Source organism: Grampus griseus (assembly GCF_964374135.1).
Source record: "Grampus griseus genome assembly, chromosome: 14".
Taxonomy (NCBI): domain Eukaryota; kingdom Metazoa; phylum Chordata; class Mammalia; order Artiodactyla; family Delphinidae; genus Grampus; species Grampus griseus.
Window position 1 is genome coordinate 49,598,663 of NC_139008.1, and position 17,529 is coordinate 49,616,191.

The window sequence follows — 17,529 nt, forward strand, 5'->3', positions numbered from 1 at the left end:
GGCGGGGCCGAGCGAGCTGCGCGCCCGGAGGCGCCCCTGGATACCGGGCATGCGTAGTGCCTTTCCCTTCCTAGGGTCTGGTGGCGTAGTGGGCTGTGACCCTGGACCTGTGAAACGTAGGGAAGTGGAAGAGGGCCAAAAGTCACCCTTCGCTGAGAAGCAAGTTCGCTCTTGTCCCACAAGTTGCAGTCTTCTCTGTATCATTCGTCAATTAAGGTGTTAAATATTTATTGAGCACCTACTTTGGCAGAGACTTTGTGCAGAACACAGGGCATCCTCAGGTAATGGTGAATCGATTGCATTTGGCTTTGGGATTCCTTTTCGGGCACTGAATCCAGCCCTCTCTTTGAACAGATGAGAAAAGTGCATAAATAGAGATCATCCAGTACCTGAAACTGCAAACCTTAACTACACTCTTAAGCAGTTTGGGGAAGGAGAGTTGCCTCTGGCTGGGGTGATGAGAAAACTTTGAGAAGCCTGGAAGGGTAAGAGATGGAGTTAGAAGATAAGCTCACCTGGGAGAAAGGTCAACGCAAAGGCAGAAACTGCAAAAAAAAAAAAAAAAATCAAGTAATATACGAGCTCATGAACCTTCTTGGGGACAAGTTTAATCTGAATGTGTTTTTCATAGTGAAGGGCAAAAACGGTGGCAGGAAGGGTACTTGAAGCTCGTCTGGAAAAGATTTTTGATGCTTCACTTCAAATTTTCAGCTTTTTTTAGTGGATAACTGATAAATACTAAAGGTGTGAGGGAGAAGAGTCTGGTGTTTCTGGCGGTCTGATTAGATGCAGAATTTTGGAATATAAGGTGAAGACTAGCAGTGAAATTCTGTAGAAGTAGAAGGGTCCTGAATTCAAGTGTTGGCATCAGAAATAGAATACATGGAAACGTTTTCAGAGATTGTGAGATTGTGAAGGACAGGATTCCCTAGTTTTTGTCACTGCCTGTTTGGGTGTAAAGAATTGTTTCTCATGACAGACACCTACTTCATTAGATTAGATCATCATCCTTGGTAGATATTTATTAGTGGATAAATTAGACCTTTAAAATGTACAGCTACAATCACTAAATGCTTCTTTTAACATGAGTTTGGTCCTGGGAGAATACATTTCTACTTAATTAAAAAAACATTAATTTGAGAGACAGTATATGTAGTGAAAAATATATGGACTTTGGAAAACAAAAACCCCTTTTATAAAGTCCAGATGCTCTGAAACAAACTGTCTGATGTCATGCAAATTACTCAATATCTGTGAGCCTTACTGTGTTCGTCTGTAATGTCAGGGAGGAAGAAATTTTCCTCTTCCCTTTTAGTTTCTTCTGGCTGGTGTAAGAATTCAATTGAGATAGATTAACAGAAGAAAATCAAACAACAGTTTAATAACTTATGTGCATGGGAGAGAGCCAGGAAAACGGAGTAACTCACCAAAATGACTGACACCCTTATCTTAAATAGTATCTTCAGTTTAAAGGCAAAAGAAGATGTTGTGGGTCGTGGTTTGGGACTTGAAAGGGGGAGAAGGCAATTCATATAAATGTTTGGTAAATAACTGTTTGCTGGGTCAGGCAGAGACAATGGGACACAGAGTGGACTTTGATCTCTAAGCCCTATTCTGCTACCATCCCTAGCCCATATTTTTTGCAGGTATCTCTGGTGATAGGTCTATTCCTGGAATAGGCCCTATATCTAAAATTTTTAGGCAATTGGGGGGGAAGGTCGGAATTTCTTCCTGAGTCTTTTGGGCCTTGATTGTTTTCAGTTCTAAAAAAAATGTGCATACCAAAGAGACATTTTGGGGTGGCAAGTTTTGTTCCCCTACAGTAGCATGGAATCATAATATTTACCTTGTATGATGGTTAATTTTATGTGTCAGTTTGGCCAGACCACAGTACTCAGATATTTGGTCAAACATAGTCTAGATGTTTATGCGAAGGTATTTTTTTTCAGGTGAGATTAACATTTAAGTCAGTGGACTTTGGAGCGAAGCAGATTGCTTTCCATAATGTGCGTGGGCCTTATACAATCAGTTGAAGGCCCAAATAGAAAAAGACTGACCTCTCCTGAAAAAAAAAAGGAATTCTGCCAACATACTGCCTCTGGACTTGAACTGCAACTCTTCCCTGGGCCTCCAGCCTGCTGGTTCACCCTGCAGATTATGGATTTGCCAGCCTCCACAATCATGTGAGTGAATTCCTTAAAATAAGTCTTTCTCTCTCTCTCTCTCTCTCTCTCTCTCTAGTTGAAGAACCCTGACTAATATACCTTGCAAGGTTATGAAGATTACATGAGTTAATTATCATCTGAATCTGAAAAATGGGGATTATAATCTTTAACTTATAAGGTTATGACAAATTAAATAAAAATGGGTAAAGCACCCAGCACATGCTAGGGTCTGAATAAACGGCAACTGCTATTACTTGTAAATGAATACCAGAGGCAGAAACCAAAAGAGGAGAGAGTGTGGATATTGGCACTGTGAGATTTTCTCAGTTCACTGGGTAATACTATTAAATTTTAAAAATTGATATAGGAGGTAACACAATTTTGGTCTCCCTAGCTATGATATACCAAAAAGGTGATACGTATGAATATTTTAATTATTTTCAAATAAATGCCTAATGAGCCTAAAGATAGACTCTAGTTGTACTCTTAAAACACCAGACATGCAAAGCAGTGACATGATTTCACGTCTGAACATTTTATTTCAATTTAAGTGCCAATTAACTACTTGCTGCTAGGATGGAGCAACCTAAGGAGAGTTTACACTGGAAATAATTTTTAGTCTCAGAGTAGATGCATGATGTAGCATTCAATCAGTGTGTTTATTGAATCCCTTTTGGGGCAATCCTGTAGCTATTGGGAGCATGCAAAAATGGATAAGATATTCCATTTAATCTACAGATATTGCCATTTGTTATGTACTAGGCAACCTCCTTGCCCTCGGGGAATTGATCAAAGAGCCTATGAGTCCATAGCTATAATGTAAGGCAGAATGTGGCAAGCGCCTTAGGAGGGGCATAAATGATTGAGCCAGTTGTACTTTGCACAGTTTGGTTTGGCACAAGCCAATGGGGTAGAGCAGCATCTTTTAAAAAAAGTTTGAACAAAGCTGGTAAGTGTTAAATAAAATAACATTCTCATTCCCCTGACTCACTTGCTTCAGTTCAGGGTTTACAGGGTATAATAAGAGAGGGCGAGGCAGGAGGGGCCTTTTCAAGCCATTCAGAGGTAAAAACTCCTCTTTTCCTCGTTTCCTCTTTCTTTTTCCGTCATGGCTGTTGTTTTGTTTAAAGGAGAATTTAACTTCAGAGTTAAAAAAAAAAATACTTAGGTAAATTCCCCTGACCTCATGAAGATTTATGAGGAGAATACATAAAAATCTAACATGACAATAACAAACAGTGGGGATTGGAGTTCATAAAAGGACAAGGAATAATTGAGTTGGAAACCATGAGCCAGGTGGACAGAGATGGCCATCATGTTTGTTCTGTAGCCAGGGCTGTCATGCTGTGACCCCCGTTTTCCTTTTGGCTGAGAATGAAATATTCCACTGTGGATGAGAGTAAGCCAACTGCAGGACTGACAAAAGCAAGTGATTTAGGGGAAATACACAGCATTTTAGTAATTTTTAAATAATCAGGATGTTATTTTATTATAAGAATTTGTGAATATATTCATTTCAGGAGCTTTGCCACAGTGAGTGGGAAATAAATTAATCTGGGATTGAAGGAAACTCTATACTAGAAAAGGAAGAGTTTTAATAAAATTGAAAGGAATAGCCTCCAGCCATGGATGTTAATTATCATCTGATGAATAATAATGATGATAATAGGAGATGTGAAATAAGTTAAAATAAATCCTGGGCCAAATTTTTTTTTAAAATTACCAACTCGGGAATGGTGCCTTGCAGAATTAACCAATGTGCTCACATTAAATGGTTTAAAATTAGAACTAATACATAGCTCTGCACTACAGATATACACAGCATCCTCTCTCCATGATTTTTTTTTTCTCCATGATTTTTTAAAATTAATACTATTCAAAAGAATTCAACCTGTTGAGTATCACAAGTAGAATGTTGCCTACTCAGTAAAGAGATTGGCAATATAAATATTTCTTATTATAAGAATATTTGATCATGAAAAATAAAAATATAAAATAAAATGGCTATCAGGCACAATATCTATTATTTTTTCCAGTTCTACCTCCCTTTAATATTTTATGGCGCTGACAAAATGTCATTGACACACAACTTTTCAATAAGATGACTTTTGCACATTTTAATTATACCTGTAGTTTTAAATCCTAAGTAAATGTTCCATCAATATGACATTTAAAATATTAAATTGAGTATAATCATAAAAATTAAATGCATGTAAATTATTTTGCATAAGCAACGACAAAAACTGTGCGACAAACCCAGTACTGGGTTATAGAGGGTTGTTTCTTTAAAAATGAACCTCCTACACTACAGAAAATTATATCCAGTTTTCCAGAATGTAAACACATACTACATTAAGCAAGGTTTTGTAAAGTCACATGAATATTAAAATTATTTATATCCCTTATATTCTAGTTTAATGGGACAGTCTAGGTCAGTGCTAAGAAAGAAATGTTAGCCACAAATTTGAGCTAGATATGAAATTTAAAATTTTCTAGCAATATTTTAAAAAGTAAAACCAGGTGAAATTAACTTCAATAATGCATTAATCCAGATATTCAAAATATTATCATTTCATCATGTAATAAATATAAAAAATTATTAATGAAATATTTTACATTTGCTTTCATACTACATCTTCAAAATCTGGTTTGTATTTTCCTCTTACAGCTCATCCTAATTCAGACTGCAATTTCAAATAATTAGTAGCCACATGTGACTAGTTGCTATTGAGCTGGACAGCACAGATCTAGGACTAGGTTGTTGGTTCTCAAAAGTGGCTGCACATTGGAATCACCTGAGAAAAGATGAAAAAATGTTGATGCCTGTGTCATGGTCCCATGATTCTAGTGTATTTGCTCTAGGGCATCACCTGGGCACTGGGATGAAAAAAGAACTTCGGGTGATTCTAATATGCAACTAAGTTTGAGAATCACTAGTTTTATTTAAGGCATTATCAAAACTTAAATATTATGAGACCGGTGTCAGTTGTTCTTTACTTGAAACCAATAGCATTTAAAAATCATGCTGCAACATACTAGCGGTGTAGCATATATAGCATACGTGGCACATGTGCATCACTAGTATTTCTTAATAAAATTAACAATTGCTAATAAAATTCCAAGCTTTGGTTATTCAGGCCATGAGTTCTGATGTAACATGGACAATTCCAGGTAAAGATTTACTTCAGTGCTTGGTGAGAACTGTTGTGTGTTGGCACTTCTGTATTTGTTCTGTGGAATTTTTACTTTATGATTGTTTAGAAAACCTCCTAATAGAGAAACACCTCTGACAATGGGATCACAAAACTTTTCTATGATGCCTACATTTATTTAATATGTTTAACTCTTGCACTCAACATCCTACTGCCAGTATAAGAGCTAACTCACATTCATGACAAAAATTTCCCACCTTGTTTTCTACTCCAGTCATTGTTGATTATCTGTACCTAACATATCAGGTATATCTAATACCTCTCAGTAATAAACCACTCTAGGAATTAGTGGCTTTAAGACAACCTTTATTGCTTCCATCGAATCTCTGGGTCTGCTGTGCAGTTCTGCTTCTAGGCCAGGTGGGGTGCCTGGAACTAGTTGGTCTAGGATGGTCAACTGGAATAGCTCAGCACTGCTCCTCGTGGTCTGTTCGTCTCCAGTAGGCTAGCCCAGGTGTGTTCTCAGAGCAGTGGTGGCCCTCCAGAAACTGTGAAAATACCCAAGCACATTTTAAAGCCTCTGATTACATCAAGTTGACACTGTTTCATTAGCCAAAGTAAGCCACATTGGCAAGCCCAGAATGGATACAGGCATTACTTAATTTAATCTGCCATGCCTAGGTCTTATTTGGTTAGTCCTATCACATTTGATTCCATACATTTCCAGTTGTTCTTACTCTGCAAGGTTTCTTTTTTAATCTCTTCAGTAATTGCAGTGTTGACTATCTCTCCCTATTGTAAATGGGATCTCTCTCAAGTTTTATCAGTATCTTTCTGTCTTGTAGAACTTTTCTTTGAGGTTTAGTCATTTTTACACTTTTAAAACCTTTTTTAAATTGATTATATGGGTAAATAACAAAAATGAATACAGTCTTTGATTAACCCAACAATCAGTAAACAGATATGTTTAAAACACTATGCAGTCTTGAATTCTAAAAAGGTTTTAAATGCTATGTATTTCATCACAATTCTAAACCTGATTTCAAAAAGATTAAGTAACAAGTTCTCATATGCATACAGCTGTTGATAAACACTTCCTACTTGTCTGTTATCCATTTAACGTTTGTAGTTCACACGTGTGTTTTTCACCTCGTAATTGATCGCTCAATTCATCATGTAAAACCATTCCCGGTTGAATTTTGAGGAAAACATACTAAAGAGTTATATGGAGAGATTTTCTTAAACCCAGACATTAAAGTAAGAGGCATTGTGTTTTATCACTTGATTATATGACTGAGCTATGTTTTTAAGAAATAAGCAAGTACATTTCCTTCTCTGGCTTTGCTTACTTGGCATCTGTGGAGGTTCAGAGTCCTATAGAAACCTTTTTTCTTTTTCCCTTTAAACAGGCATTGTGAATTGTTTGTTACTAGATTATAACCTTATAAGAGTAAATTACAGTTCATAGAGCTGTGAGTTACCATGCAACATTCTGTGCCTACATGAGTGAATGACAAAAAACAGACGAATAAAACACCACCTACTTGTATTGTGCTGTTTGCCCTTCTAAAAAGGGTTATTACTGTGCAACTCCCCATAAAGCTGGAGAAGGTATTCTTTCTGATCAAATAAGTTGGACCCCGAGAAGCCCTGTGGAGTCTAATTCTCCCAAGGTTAGCTTTGTGGGTTTGGAATATTCCAGAATGTGACAGCAAAAAGTCATATGCCACCAGACCATTTAGCTTTGATTTTCCTCAGAACCAAACCTCCAAACAGGATTCAAGTGCAAGTAGTGTGTTTGGAGGTGATCCAAGGAAACACTGAGGGTGAAGCGGGGAAGTGAAACAATGAGTGGGACGCAGCCAGGTTACCAGCTGGAGCTCAGTCCTGTGGGGGACTGGGGGGACCGAGTGGGGAACACACACCAGGGATGTCCCAGTCGAGGCTGGAGGGAGCTGGGATTGTTATCCATCAATTCTCATCCAGTCCATCAAAGACTGAGGTTCTGCTCCCAGGGAAACTGATTTCCCTGCACTTCCATTCAACCTTTGCTTATGAGCTGAAGGTGGTTCAGTGGCCAGAAAAAAGGCAAAGAATCTCAATTGCTGGCATCTGGAAGACAGGCGTTTTGCACCAGTAAGTGTGAAGGGATGTGAGCAGGGCAGCTCCACATGCACCAGGTAAACACAGACACGGAGAGGCGTCATCAAGTCCCTTCCCAAGCAGACCTGAGTATTATCTTCATTCCCCTCAGTGATTGCCTCTTGTCCTCTGATTTCTAGTCCTTTCTGATCTTCTCAAAATGTGATGCTGTCAATGGAGGTATGCTCTAAAGATGTTCACAGCAGGCAGTGACCCACTGTGCCAGAGAACAACATGGGTTTGCCAAACCACCCGGTTACTTGCGCACCTTAGCAGGGCACCTTACATCCAGACTGTTTCCAGAAAGTTTGGGAAAATTGTACAAAGGTGTCAACGTCTTGGAGAAGATCTGAAGACAAAGGCATTAGCAGATTTCCATTCAGAGCAGTTGTTCTCACCTGGAGGAAATTTTAACCCCTTCTCCCTTCCTGGAGATATTTGGCAATGGCTGGAGACCTTTTTGGTTGTCACAATGTGGGGGGAGGGGACTATTGGCATCAGGTGGTTAGAGGTCAGGGCTGCTGCTAAACATAATGTACAGGATAGCAGCTCCCACCCCACAAAGAATTAGCCATCCTAAAAGGTCAATTGTGGTACTGTTCAGGCACTCTGATCTAGAGAAAAAACATCAGCGGGAAAGGAAGAAGCTACATATCATTCATTCCGATTTCCTCTCCTAATGTTTTCTCCCAACTTTTGCTCTAACAAAGTTTCCATTGATTTCTAAAGGTGTTTCTAAGCATCTTGGGAAGCTCATTATGTTTGTGAAACTTCAGTAAATTGAATAAGGGAGTAGCAGTCTGACCTTTTAAAATGTTTCCAGATGCTGAGCACTGGATTGAAATGCTAAATCCAGAGAACCATCTAATGCTGATTAGTAGTGATATGGCAAAAAGGGCAGTTTTCTCTTGACAAACCAAGTCACAAAGGACAGAAAGACACTAACACTCAGTGATTAATTTCTGGAAACGTGACTGAACGAATCAAATTATGTATCATTTGATGCCATTAAATTTGAGTTCCTGCATTATACGTGGACCTTTTACTTTTCAAGCATTCTCAGTGTGTGAAATTGAATGTGCCATTTACAAGCTATCATGTAATTTTCTGTTTTCTGAAACAAAAGCAACAATCTGGGTACATTAAAGACCATTATATAATTGACAAACCTGCTTTTTAAAATTTGATCCAAAACATTTACAATTACTATCATTTGCCAAAGGGAGCTATTCCTTAACAGTGAAAAGTCATTTAAAAATTAAAATCAAAACCTCCCCTACCTTTTTCCAACAGGAATATCTTCCATGTGTATACATTTTCACAGTTTATGAAGTTTTTTTATATCCATTAACTCACTTGATTTTCAAATCAACCATATGAATAGAACAGATATCATTTTCCCCACTTTTAAAATGAGAAAGCTAAAATTCAGAGAGCATTATTTGTTGAAATAAAAATTTGGTTGTCAGAATTCCCTGGTGGTCCAGTGGTTAGGACTCCACACTTTCACTGCTGAGTGTGCAGGTTCAATCCTGCACCCTGCAAGCCATGAGGCGTGGCCAAAAAAAGAAAATTTGGTTGTCTTACAAATAGCCGACACTATCAACACTACACAGTGTCAGCTGTTTGTAAGACAACCAAATTTTTATCACATCATATTACTTCGACTTGATGTTTAATTCCAAGTTTTAAAATCTTTATCGAAGTATAACATACACATGGAAAACTATACATAAGTGTGCAACTCAATTAATTTTCACAACCTAAAAGCATCCATGTAACCAGCACTCTCACCAAGAAACAGGACATGACCATCATCCAAAAGCCCACCTCATGCCCCTTTTGGACACCACTACCCAATTCCCCAGGATAACAGCATCCTCATTTCTGACAGCGTTGACTCATTTTGGCTGTTTTCAAATTTTCTATAAATGGAATCATACACTAAGTCTCTTTGGTGTCATCCTTTGCTCAGTATTACGTTTGTGAGCTCCATTCAGATTATTGGGGGTGGTTGTAGGTCATTCTGATTGCTGTATAGTATCCCATGTGTGACTGTTTGAAAATTTAGTCATCCAGTGTGATTATCGATGGGCATTGTGGCTGTTTTCCAGTTTTTCCCTGTTCGAACAGTGATGCTGTGAACTTTCTTATACATGTCTTTGGTGGACAGAGGGACATATTTCTGTTGGATTTATACCTAGAAGGAGGATTGCTGAGTCAGAGGATTTGAATAAGTCAGCCTTGGTAGACATTGCTCAACAGTAGCGGTTGTACAGATTTACACTCCCACCAGCATTGTGTGACAGTGCATGTTTCTTATCCTTGCCAACACTTCATATTATCTTTTTTCATCTGATTCCTTCCGTTAGGTGTGGTATTACATCATGGAGATACATTTCGATTTTAATTTAACTTAATTTTTTAAAACAGAATGTGTTTTATTTGAATACTGAATACTTTCTGTTGGTACAGAGTGTGCTGAGGCTGAAGTTTTTTAAGGAAAAAAAGGCAGTAATACAATTAAAATGGAAAAAAAATGATTTCAAATATAACACAAATGACAAATAGATAACATTAGCATTCTGTGAAGCCCACTTAAGGGGCATTCCATCATCTGATAAGTTGTAGTTTAATTTAAACTTATTTCAGACATGAGTATTTGGAACTATCAAAAAAAATACCACATCTATAAAACATGACAGCAAATCAAAGAGTGTATCACGATTTATTAAATATCTTTCATGAAACCAGTATGTGATAATTAGAAAACAGTTAAACCATTTGTTTAAAAAAAACCCTTAAACTATTGTCCATATTAGAGGTGACGGTATGTCTTTTATAGTTTGTAACATAAAATAAGACCATGTTGAACTTTCCATATTGAAATTTATCTTTTCAATACAAAGAATAGGCTCTGCCCGTTACATCAGAATGACACAAATTTAGGTTTCAGTTCCTCCGAATTCTCAGAGTGAGACAAGAGCAGCAATAAGACAAGTCTCAGAAGCATCATGAGGCTTAAACCTGCAGCCAGCCCAGCTGGCATGATTTACTTGGATCTCTTAAACCTCACCCCCATTGTGGTGTCCAGGAAGAAAGCTGTAAACAGTGATCGTTTTACACCTCGCTTGTCATTGGAGACACAGTAAGCTCCATAACCAGCCGAAAATCCAACAAAAAGACCAGCAGTCAAAGATGGAACGCCACCTCTCTGCTTATATCCCAAAATGCTTACGGATGCCGCCAGGGCTGCATAACGAAAACCAACCAGGTCCATTGGCAAGGTCAAGTCTGGTGTAGAGTTACTTCCGTTGAATTTCTCTCTCCTCTGGGCCAGTCCAACTCCTTGAGGACTAAGCTCAGGTTCAGTTCGTCCTGTCTTTCTCACAAGCATCAACCTCACTGCCAAGCACTAGGCAGGTGCTCAGTAAATACTTGCTACGGTCTGGAAGCTGACCCCGCCGCCAGTGCCTTCTGACTCTGCGTGCTACCTCTCGGCACTCTCAATTTTAATTTTAGTAGTTGGAAGCTGAGCCTCTTGGCATCCCTAGCCTCTAGATTAAACGCTGATTTTCACACTAAAATTGGCTTTGTTGTCCCTAGTTCCCACATACATAAACGCAGGGCCTTAACACCCACTTCAGAGCCACCTGGTTATTTCTGATTTTCCATTTAGCCCGGAGGACACTGCTTCTGGATTTTGTCCCTGACCACTCGCTAGTGTTTGGTACCCACGAGACATGTGGTGAGGCATGAGGCGTGGTTCGCTCAGAACCACGGATGCCGAGCCCCTAAGTGTACCATGTCTCCACCAAGAGCGGTTCTGCCCAGCACAACAAATGCTGCCAAGGTCCAGGGCTACTGAAGAGCATTCTGTTCTCCCTTCACGAGAGTCATATTCTGAGTTCCACTATAAGAGAGTCTTTGTTACCTGGGCCCCAAAGCATTATCTCTGCCTCCACGTGCATCCTCTTGTCCTGACCCAGCTGGCCAAATCCCATGTTCCGGATCCTGTGTCATGACCTTCCTCTCTCCCTGGGTTAAATATACTTGATTGCTAGAGGGGCTGGGAAAAAACATCTCCTACTGGCCTCTTCATCCGTCTCTTCCTTCCTCCCATTTCTGACCCAGGAACTGCCTCCCATGAGTGAGTGCCTTCATCTAACTCCAACTGGTCTCCAAATCACAATTTAGCATAGCCTGGGATATTACGCTATAAAAACATTGTTTTTCTGAGAGGAGGGATACTTTGGAAGTTAGAAAATTATGAGCTGTCCATGATATAAAGAAGTATATCTGCACTCTCTCACTGAGTCACAGGACTACACAAGGTCGATAGTCCCCAGGAAATGGAGAGGCACCTGGACTCTTGAAATTGGATATATTCAACCTTCAATACCCAGGCACCTAATGTCTACAGATTTGCCAATATCTGTAAAGAATGACTGCAATAAGAATCTTCTCTAGTCCTGGTTTTAATTTTATTAACTGGGTAGATTGTCATAATAATCCCTTATATATAACCACCTTCAAATTAAGTGGCTTAAAATAATAAGCGTATAGTTAGTTCATGAATCTGAGGGTAATGACTTAGTCTGGGCCAAACTGAGCAGTTCTTCTAGCCTTGACCCAGTTCACTCACGTGTCTAGATTCTTAGCTGTCTATACAGTCATGGTTTAGATGGCTGAGGTGACTAGTCTCTGCTCTGGGTATTTTCCCTCCTTCCTCTGGGACCAACAGGCTAGCCTGGGCAGGTGCTTCCCGTGGTGATGGCAGAGGGCAAGAGCAAGGAAGCCCAGGTGTGCATCAGCTTTTCAAACCTCTGCTGGTATTATGCTTGCTGACATCCCATTAGTCAAAGTAAGTTATGTAGGTAGAGCCAGAGTCTAAGTGGAAGAACTGCAAAGTTTGATGGCTAAAGGTATGTGTACAGGAAAGGGTAAAGAACTGGGCTATCACACGAAGTAAACTTAGACAAGCCACGTAATCTTTCTAAGCCTCATTTATGTTAGTAAATTAGAGATGATCGTAACCCAGAACCCCCCTCCCAAGTATTTCTAGTGATTTAAATTGTGATAACTGGGTTGCAAACATCTAAGTTCTTTATAAACTGTGAAGTGATGTACACATGTGAGATACCATTATGATGATGATGATGGTGATGTGCATTATTCTCTTTATTATATTTACGTATTGTCCCTAATAATTGGCCTACACTGTCCCTGAGCAAAACTCTGAAGTGTGTTAGCTTGGCTTTCAGTGCCTCTGGCCTGACAAGTGAAGTGGCCTCGTTTTTACTAAGCCTCTCAGGAGTGTCCATTACAATAATCTACCCATTTTTAGGAAGCAGTCAATAAATGGATGAATACAGAATATGAATAGATGAATGAATAGATGAATGAAGTTTTCAAGGAAATGACTAGTCAACCCCTGTCCTTTCTTGCATTCAATCAAGATGAATTGGAATTGAGTGCCTTCTCTGGTTAGAGCTCCCTCAACCTGTTAGTAACAAGTACCAAGGATTCAAATAAGAAGAGAGACAGCTGCTTCCCTGGAGGAATTCACAGTCTATGAGTGAGAAACACTTCCAAACAAATTCAATTACAATGTGAGGCGTACTCTATTGGAGGTGTGCGCCAGGTGAAGTGAGATCAACTGTGTCTTGTTAGGGAAGTAAGGGGAAGGTTTCAGAGGAGGCTGTTTGGAGCAGAGAGGAATGAGTGGCAGTTGCCCAGGCCCACAGGTAGGGGTGCACATTCCAGGCCAAAGAAACAGCCTACCCAAAGAAAGGATCTCAGAGAGGTGGCATGTTGGAACATTGTTTGGTTATACTGGAATTTACAATAAGATCCTGGGTTTAACGGGAAATGTAAGTTAGACAGATGGACAGGTGGGCAGACCTTTTATATTATCCCAAGAATTTTCATTTTGCAGGGAGGGGAGGGCACTGAAGAGTTGGAAAGGGAGTGTCATGTTCAGAATTTAGTATTAGAAGGACGACAGTGTCAGGGAGGACAATAGGAATGAGATTGCAAGGGTCCAAGTGAGAGGTGGCCCATCCCTGATCCTGGGCCAAGGAGGGAGGGATGAAGAGAGAAGGGTAGATCAGACAGAAAGTCACTAGAGCTAATGGGACACAGGAATCAACTTGATGGAGGAAAGAGATGTACCTGCCCAGAGCAGGAGCATAAAGAGTATTCAGTTAGGCACTGTGTGAGTCAGTCAGTGGATTGCTGGCATTTACTGAAGGCTTGCTTTGGGCAGACCAAGGAGCTAGTTACTGTGGTGCAGCTAAAGATGCTGAAGATACAGGCCTCTGACAATTAGTACACGAGTGGCTGTAGTAAGTCACAGAATAGAAAAAGAGCTCTTATTGAGGAACAGTCCTTGTGCCATGAGATCATCAAGAAAGGGGTGAATGACCTTGATTAATTAGCTTTTATTTTAGGGGGCTGGGAAGTCTCATTCTAAGCTTGCATTGTTCGTGTCTCTATTAATTGTCCTAATGGATCCTATTCCTCACGTGGAAAACCAGCTAAATGCCTTTCTCTCTTTCTAACGTGTGAAAAATGAATAAGACTCGAATGTAGAGTTCTCTAGAATCTTTTTATAGAAATGGCAGAGCCAGCACAGTGCCCGTCTTGCTTGGTGATGGTTGTTTTGAAGAACATACAGTAAGTAACTAAGTAAATTGACTTACTTATCTGAAACATGTATTTTGAGAATTTTGTCATAGCCCAGTCAATTCGGAAGCAAATCATTTACAGTTAGAGGAGAAGAGCCTAACCCTTCACAGAGGACGTTGAAACTTTCCCACAAAGTATTGAGAGTGACTTCAAGCAGATTATACACTTTTCTTAGGGAAAAGTGGACTAGTGTTAGTGGGGATACTACATGAAAGGACTAGGTTTCTCAGCCACAGTGCAGATCACACTGGCATCAAGTCTGATAAGTGCTTGCATCAGGACCATGGAAGATTTGGTAGAAATCTATGTAACCCCTAGATACTGTGTTAACTCACAGTGTTTAAGCGTTAGGTCATCTGATTGGGCAGCTAGTCAGAAAGAACTCAATGGAAAAATATTAAAGAAAAAAAATCATTTCCCTGAAATAAAATGTCTAAAGAGAGTGATAAACTTACTTGCTGCCCCTTTCAAGTATAATGGCTACACTAATCAGAGTTCATCATAAGTTTTCATTTCTTTCCCCTAGTATTATAAATCATAAGGAAATTCAAGATTGGTTTACTCTCTTGAGCAAAAGGTAGGCAGGGAATATAAATGAATAAAGAAAGTGAGCTAAAAACTATGGACCTTGTCCCTTTGTAAGGGAAGCACCTACATTTCCAACCCCTGTCTACAGTTGCCATGTGGGAATGAGAGGTCTCATGTTATCAGACCTTCTGAGGATTCAAGAATAATTGGAAATTTAAACACTTCTAATATTAAATTTTTTTCAATTATTAAAAAACGACTCTGCTAGCCAAATATCATAAATTGCAAGGACATTATTTCACAACAGAATAAACTATGAAGTTATTGCTTATCTTTGAAGTTATTATTATATTTTAAAGTTTATAATTAACCTTTTGATATTGAAATAAATTTGATTTATTGCTTAGTTTTAACTTACACCTACTTTTGTTCTCACCCCTTTGCATTCTCAGTGTTATGTTTAGAGTCTTAAATGTAAAACCAGTCCCTTAACCAATATCTACTTATCCCTACTCTCTTTTCTGGGGATTCCAATGTTAGAAGCATCTTTAGTATACATAGATACCCATATGGATCACTGTGAACTTCTAAACATCTGTAGCCAACAGGCCAGTGAAAAGAACAATAAACAGAATCCAAAACTGGTATTCTGTTCCTGTGTAACCTCTATTTTCTAGTCCATGAAGACAGAGGTATCACTGATTGCTATACAACAGTTAAGGTCTTTGGAGAACTACAAAAAGGCCTCTTTGAGTATATGTATCTCTAAACTATCTGACCTAAACATTTATACTTTCTAATGTGAAATAGAAATTTGCCATGTTGTCGTGTTTTGCTCCAACACAAATTTAATTTAGTCCAACAATTTGAAAAAATGAAAAGAAATATTTCGCTGATTGGATTAGCAAATATTAGAAAGATTACAAATACCAACTTTTGATGTGGTTCTCTTTCACTCCAGGAGGAAGTGTAAATTGGTGTAACTCTCAGAAACTCAGTTCAGTATTGTGTTATCTAATTAAAAAATATACACACCTACCCTTTGATTTAGCAATTCTACTTTTAGGCAGCGTATTGTAGCACTTTTCATAATCATAAAGCAAAAGTAATAATTCAAATGTTGTCTTAATAAATCACTGTATGAATGATGCCAGAGCCAGTGGCATGTTTTGCATTCACTGAATGCCAAATGGTGTTGACATGGAAATAATATATGTGAAGCAAAAAAGTAGGATTCACAACATTTCTATTATGGTACCATTTTTATTACAGTGCATGTACTGATATGAGAGAGAAACAGAGAGAGAAGAGAAGAGAGAGAATGGATGAAAGAACAGGCAGCCCTTGCTTTGCATGGTAGTGCAGCCTGTAAAATGGATTTTGCAAGCTGTTCCCTACAACCTGTTTTAATTGTATAAAGAAATGAAAAAATAGTAAAATTAATCTCTATTTAGTATACTCTAATTTAAAACATTAGAAGCACTGGGAATTAAAGTGTTTCATTTCTTTAAAAAATTATCAGTAGTAGTTTGAATATCACTTGCCTTCTTGTCATATAACGTATGATATGGAACAAGCATCTTTTCTATGTCTTGGTGAATTGTTATCCTCCTTTTAAAGTCTGGGTCACCTTCCAGCATTTTATTCTTTGCACCGTCAAAGTCATGACATGTGTCTGAGAGTTTCCTTAATGGAGAGACTTGGTGGCATCACGTCCTTTGGGACATCTTCATCCTTTCATTAGAACTACATTCCACATTTGTGTCTCTATGTACCTTCACTTAGTTCCTCTTCAATGGCAGCAGTGTCAACATTCCAGTGGTCCGCTATTTCTTCCATAACCCAGTTACATTCATTCTATCCTTATTTCACTTCCAACATCATCCCTTAAAAAGTTTTTTATTTTTTTGCTGAAGTTTCACGTTTTTGGCCAATTTCCTCTTTCAGTTATTCATTTTTGAAAAATGTAACAGAGGTTTTATCCCTGGGAGATAGGGAGGCAACACAGGTGCAAAGTTTGCTGTCTGTGTGAATGGAATAACAAATGCACAGAGACCCATCACTGACAGACTTTGAAGGAAATAGTATCTTTGGCCACTGATCATGATGCATATCTATTATTTGTGAAGTGGTTGCTGGGCCCAAGAGCGAGAAGCAAAGTTTGCCCTTTATGCAATTACAGTTAATACAACAAGAAAACTGAAATTTGAACCATGTTGTTGGTTATAACTAAACCACGGTAGCTGGAAGTTTTGCATGTCAACGCCATGCAGATCAAGGACCGTAAACAAAGAAAGAGCCAGGAAGAGCTTGCAGCAAGATATTAAGGAGGAGTGGCTGTCTCTGGTTATTGCATTTGTATATGGTTTTATATTATTCAAAAAAATACATCCTTATGTGTATTCTAAATTTTTCTACAATTAATACATATTATTTGTATAATACAAAAATAAACATTATTAAGAAAAAACGTGGAGCTTACTTTTCACTCTTATAAAACCCAGTTAGGCTTTGATGTGAACAACAGATAGAAGGAGACAGTCCGGAGAGTATGGTGGCAAATGGAAACTGTTCTTTAAGAATTCTAGGAAGCGCACAGGAGGGAGAGGGATGCAAGCTGGAGGGGAGATGTTGGTTGAAGGAGAGTTATGTTTTCAGTGGAACAGACTCTCAAGCATGTTTAAAAGCTGTTGGAAAGAGTGTGGTTTAGACTATGAATAAGAGAAACAGGATAACTGATAATGTAAGACCCCTGAGAAGCTGGGAGGGGCAGGAGTTCAAGCATGGGGAGAAGACTTGGTCTTGGTTGCGAAGAGGGCCACTGCTTTCACTGAATCAGAAGAGGGTGGTGA

The 17,529-nt window shown here is 38.8% G+C and overlaps 1 pseudogene across 1 annotated transcript; it reads right to left on the reverse strand.

Annotated features, from left to right (window-relative positions):
* Positions 1-10,388: 10,388 nt before the first annotated feature.
* On the reverse strand, positions 10,389-10,739 carry LOC309832727 (transmembrane protein 14A-like; annotated as a pseudogene). The gene has a single exon. The product of its transcript is annotated as a transmembrane protein 14A-like (transcript).
* Between the last annotated feature and the right edge of the window lie 6,790 nt (positions 10,740-17,529).